Source organism: Balaenoptera acutorostrata, chromosome 1 (genome assembly GCF_949987535.1).
Source record: "Balaenoptera acutorostrata chromosome 1, mBalAcu1.1, whole genome shotgun sequence".
In the NCBI taxonomy this organism is placed as follows: Eukaryota; Metazoa; Chordata; class Mammalia; order Artiodactyla; family Balaenopteridae; genus Balaenoptera; species Balaenoptera acutorostrata.
In genome coordinates this window covers 58,814,698-58,820,697 of record NC_080064.1, presented here as the reverse complement: position 1 = coordinate 58,820,697, position 6,000 = coordinate 58,814,698, and the positions used below count along the sequence as shown (strand labels likewise).

At 40.3% G+C, this 6,000-nt stretch overlaps 1 long non-coding RNA gene across 2 annotated transcripts in view; it reads right to left on the bottom strand.

The window, feature by feature from the left end:
- Window positions 1-1,033: 1,033 nt before the first annotated feature.
- Window positions 1,034-6,000, bottom strand: part of LOC114236107 (uncharacterized) — a 98,057-nt gene continuing 93,090 nt past the window's right edge. For both annotated transcript variants that reach the window (XR_009007078.1, XR_003622130.2), the window contains one exon: window positions 1,034-1,280. This is a non-coding gene — a long non-coding RNA (uncharacterized LOC114236107). The remainder of the gene's footprint in view (window positions 1,281-6,000) is intronic.

The following is a 6,000-nucleotide window of genomic DNA, read 5'->3' as shown; positions in this document are numbered from 1 at the left end:
CGGGCTTTCTCTAGTTGTGGTGAGCGGGGGCTACTCTTCGTTGTGGTGCACAGGCTTCTTATTGTGGTGGCTTCTCTTGTTGTGGAGCACGGGCTCTAGGTGCACGGGCTTCAGTAGTTGTGGCACGCAGGCTCAGTAGTTGTGGCACACAGGCCCTAGAGTGTGCGGGCTTCAGTAGTTGTGGCACGTGGGCTCTAGAGCACAGGCTCAGTAGTTGTGGTGCACGGGCTCAGTAGTTGTGGCGCACGGGCTTAGTTGCTCCGCGGCATGTGGGATCTTCCTGGACCAGGGATTGAACCTGTGTCCCCTGCGTTGGCAGGGGGATTCTTAACCAATGTGCCACCAGGGAAGTCCCCAAAAGGAATATTTGAAGGATGCCCTGGGTGGCAGAAATGTGAGAGGAGAGAGTTTCAAGAAAGGAGTGGGAAGAGGTTTAGAATAAGTTCTTTGCAATATGAGTAAAAGAAATATAGTGGAAAAAATCAGAGCATCAGTCAAAAGTTAAGAATATCATGAATACAAAATTGGCAAAGGCCTTAAGAAATAGGGATAAATATTAAGTCAAGTATCTGAGTTAAATGTAAGAATCTGTATAAGAATCAGATCTGTGTAAAATGTAATAATAACCATCTAGACCATCAATTCACAACCGGCTTACACTATTTAAGGTAATTACTGTACCACTCCATGATCAACAAAGTGAGGATACCTGGCTTTGCTCTTTTGTTCTTTCACTGACCTATTTTACAGATTTTTTTCTGAACACCAGCCAAGTGCCTACCTGGTACTAGATGCTATGAGAGATACAAAGAAGTATAACACCTAGTGCATGCCCTTAAGATAGCTAGACACATATAAATTTAAGATTAAAAAAAAAGGTGCTGCAAGAGAATATAATTATCTATTGAATAAGTACTATAAGTCCTCATAAGGGAGCATCCCTGGGGGTTGGATGGAATCACAGAGGTTTCCTGGAGAAGGTGAGCCTCAAGGGACCTTGATGAATAGGTAAAATGATAAAGGAAAAGCGGAATCCTTATGCTTAGTGATGATTTACTGAGTTCTCATGATATATGACAAACTATAGAAGAGCTGTCTCAGGTTAAAATCAACAAAGGACATCTTTACTATCTTCCAAGACCTAGAATAAGAGAAGGAGAAGAAGACTCAATGGCAAACACCTGCTATCTGGTTGTTGGGGTGATCGGTCGGGCGTGTGTGTTTCAGAGGCTGTATGGTATCTTCACCATGGTACACACCTGGAAAGCACGTTCTGTGACCTGGAGAACAAGAATATATGTTTAGAATGTGTTCAGCTTCCAATAACAGGATGCTTGATTAACAGTGGCTTCAATAATAAAGATGTTTAATGATCACACAAAACAAGAGGTCCACAGTTGCTATAGCTGCCCACATATACCCCGAGGGGCCCAAGGTTTTTTTTTTCTTACTCTGCCATCCTCAGTGAAATTGTTTTGCATGTCCTCAGGCTAATTTCCCTATGGTCACACGATGACAGCTGTGACTCCCACAGAACTTCATTCCGAGCGTGAAGAAAGGGGCAAGGGCCAAGGTTGTTCTCCTCCTGAGGCTTCATCTTTCCAAGAAAAAAGTCTTTGATAGAAGCTCTTCAGCAGATTTTCCCTGAAATCTCCTTGGCCAGAACTGAACCATATGCCTACCTCTGTAACCAATTACTGGCAAAGACTTAAGCCACTCATGATTCATCTCCTTGGTCTGGGGTAGATGCCCGTCTTCCATGAGATTAAGAGATCTCTACTCACTTTCTGAATAGACCCAGAGTTCTCTTTGGCAGAGAAGGGAGTGAAGATGGTGTATAAACAGACAGTCATTCAGCAGCATTAAGGGTCTCTGCCCAAGTGTCTGCTCCAGTGGCTGCGGCCAGCTTCTTGCTTTGCTACAGCCAGCCTTTGACCTTGGCCTTCATTCACAACTCTGAATTTTTTCCCACTTGTCGAAAATTATTGTCCTTGCACGATAGATCTGACTTATACAAGAGGGGTGGTAACTCAAAACTCCAAGCAGCAAACCCTTATTGAGAGAAAACCTCTTGACCATACCCCATAAAATTGCTGAATGAATGTACTTTCATATGTTTTAAATTTAAGAAATGTTAAAGTTAGGTAACACTCTCACAACTCCCTCCTTTACTAGACTGGCTACAATGGAACCAGCCAGTCTCTAGACCCAACTGCTTTAGATAGCAGGGCTTCTCATACTGTAATTGTTAGGGGTTTTTTTGCCTGAATTCCCTACTGGATTGAAATCTAGAGGACAGGATTCAATGTCAAACAAGTCTGCACCCTGAACTCCAGAACTCTGTAGTCCAATACAGTAGCCACTAGCTACACATTTGAAACATGGCTAGTTTGAAATGAGATGGAGGAACTGAATGTTTAATTATATTAGACTCTAATTAATTTAAATTTAAAACTGAATTCAGTTACTGGAAATGTTTTAAGTATGCTTGGAACAATTCAGGAATGTGAATCTACTTTTCCAGCTGCAAATTTTATGAAATCTAGATATAGATTGACTACTTCCAATGAGAACGTAGCATCTGAATTGAGAGGTGCCCTAATATAAGACATATACCAGATTTTGAAGACTTAATAGGGAAAAAAGGATGAAAAAATATCACAAATAATTTTTATATCGATTGCCCAATACAATGGTAATATTTTGAACATACTGGGTTAAGTAAAATATGTTGACATTAATGTCACCTCTTCTTTTCACTTTCCTATAGTCACAGCTAGAAAATTTTAAATTACATGTGTGACTTCCTTTAGATTTCTCTTCGACAGTGCTGCTCTAGGACACAGGGAGCATTCGAATGTTCCCCGAGTGAATACATGAGTTCAGTGACTTGACCAAGGTCACTCAGACAGACTCAGAATGGAGTCTCGGGTTCCCTGGATCCCCACTCCCTCTTTCTTTCTACCACTCACTATAGCCTCCTTTATCCCACTCTGTGCTTGCGCCTCACATTCTCATGGCCACCTGTAGGACAGAAACTTTCCTCGTGGGACTGAGCTTTGCAAACTCTGAGGACAGGGAGGAGCATCTGTGTTGAGGTCCTGTAGAGGCAACAGCTTATGGGAAATGGAGTCCTCTCTGATGGAGAGAAGTCAGTGGTCTAGGACGCCAAATCTCGGAGAACCCTTTTGTTTCATATTGTGCCGTTTCTGGCTATTTTTCTGAGATCGCCAGTCATCTCAAGGTACCTTCTCATTCTGAAACTTCTTTCAGTAAAAGGATGGTCTTATACTTCTGGGCAGATTGCTTGCCATCCCCAGGGCTCTGGTGACACAAAACAGGCAGGAGTAACATAGGCTGTGTGCACACAACCGGAGAAGACCAAGAACTTCGGCCATCCACACTGCTCGCCAGAGAAGCTCAGCACTGCCGTGGGCAGGAGAGCAGGGCTTTCTCAGACTCTGCGCCAGATGATTGGCTCCAGCTCCTCAGAGTCCAGACCATTCTCCCAGACTGCAGTCGTTACAGAACGGCGCTTCTCCCGCAAAACATGCACAAAGCCACCTGGGCCTGTGAATCATACACTGAAGTGAGAGCACTGTAATTCCACATTTCCAGTTTTACGTCCTCATGTTCATGCTGGAAGTATCTTTAGTTATGAAAGATTTCCTTCAGTAGACATTCATTCAACAGATATTTATTGAATACCTGCTATGTGCCAGGCAATGTGAGTTGCTGAGATAAAATAACACGTACGGATTTACTGGTCGGAACTATACATAAATTACTTATTTAGCTGAACTATAAATAAATTGTGTATAAATTTATGTGAACTATCAGAGGCACAGATAATTTGTAAGAGCATAATCCAAAGATTCATCTTTACATAAAACAGTATACTCTCCATCCTGATTCAAAACCAGAATCTCTCTGAATGAATTTTTTGTCTCTGACAGTGACATTAAGACATTTGGTGTACTTCTAGAAATCTGTTCTAATGAAATAATTAGATACATGGTCAAGATTTATATACATGGGTGGATATTACACTGTTATTTAAAGGAGAAAAAAATGCAAACCCTCTAAATGTTGAATAAGAGAGGTTTGATAAAATTTGGGCCTATCTATATCATGACAAGTCATTACAGATCAAGTTTTAAAGAATATTTAGTGATGTGAGAAAATGTTTCCCTTATATACTAAGATTTAAAACTCAGGATATTAAAATATACATGGTAAATGTTTTCAGTTTGGAGGAAGATCTATAAATGCAGGGAAAAATAAAAGACTGGAAGGATATATTCTGAAATTAACAGGGTATCCCTGGGGGTGAGATTATGCATGGATTTTATTTTCTTCTTTACACTCTATATTTTTAAACTAGTCTACATAATTGTTTATTATTTTTGTAATGAGAAAAAAATAAACTTTTAAAAGAAATTTGGTGTAGTAACATTATTTTCCTCTATGGAATTAATTTTTAAATATAAAAAAAATACTATCCCTCTAACATTTCTACATTTTCTTAAATATTCATTCTGGATCTGGCATGCTTATCTCTATTAAAACTTTTTTTTTTTAAAGGAATTCCTTTATTTTTATTATCTATTTATTTATTTATTTATTTTTGGCTGTGTTGGGTCTTCGTTTCTGTGCGAGGGCTTTCTCTAGTTGCGGCAAGCGGGGGCCACTCTTCATCGCGGTGCGCAAGCCTCTCACTATCGTGGCCTCTCTTGTTGCGGACCACAGGCTCCAGATGCGCTGGCTCAGTAGTTGTGGCTCACGGGCCTAGTTGCTCCGCGGCATGTGGGATCTTCCCAGACCAGGGCTCGAACCCATGTCCCCTGCACCAGCAGGCAGACTCTCAACCACTGCACCACCAGGGAAGCCCTATTAAAACTTTTGAATCAATTTGTAACATTGTGACAAATTGTGTTTATGACACATCCTATGGCAATTAACTTCATAAATTTACTTCTTGCTATCACATGGTGTAATACCAATTACCTCCCTAGGCTACTGAGAAGACTGGATGATACAAAGAATGTGAGGAACCTCATCCAGTGCCACGCATAATGAGCCCTCACCACTGGTTTCATCCGCCTCTGCCTGGATTTATTCCTCTCACTACTCTCTGCCTTGTACAGTGTTAATTTTTTAATAATGAATAATTCACTTCTTTTATCATTGTGGTAAAATGTACATAAAATAAAATTTACCACTGTAATCTTTTTTTAAGTATACAGTCTGAGGCATTAAGTACATTCACATTGTTTTACAACAATCACCATCATCCATCTCCAGAACTTTTTTCATCTTCCCAAACTACAACTCTGGGCCCATAAAATAAATAAATAAATAACTTCCTACCCCCTTCTCTCCCCAGCCCCTGACAACCACCATTCTACTTCCTGTCTCTATGAATTTGACTACTGTAGGTACCATATATAAGCAGAATCATAGAGTATTTGTCCTTCTGTGACTGACTTATTGCACTTAGCATAATGTCCTCCAGGTCCACCCATGTTACAGAGCGTGTGTCAGAATCTCCCTCCTTCTTAAGGCTGAGCAATATTCTACTGAATGTATATAGCACATTTTGTTTATCCATTCATCCTTTGATGGACACCTGGGTTGCCTCCACTTTTTGGCTCTTGTGAATAATGCTGCTATGAACATGGGTGTGCAAATATCTGTTTGAGCAATTCTTTTGCTTGAAGTAGAGATTGCTGGTATGGTATTTTAAATTTTAAAATTCCATTTAAAATTTTTCATGGAATGGCAAACTGTTTAGTTTTGTTAGTGGCTGCATCATTTTACATTTTCTAGTGTCATTTTTATTCATGTTTCTTCTCTGAGATTAGGTTGATATCATCCTGCGATCAAGTGCATTCACATCCAAACCACCCGGAGCAACTAAAAAATTGCCACAAGCTTTGTAGATACTCAATAACTATTTGATGGACTCACAGATACAAAGAACAAACTAGTGGTTACCAG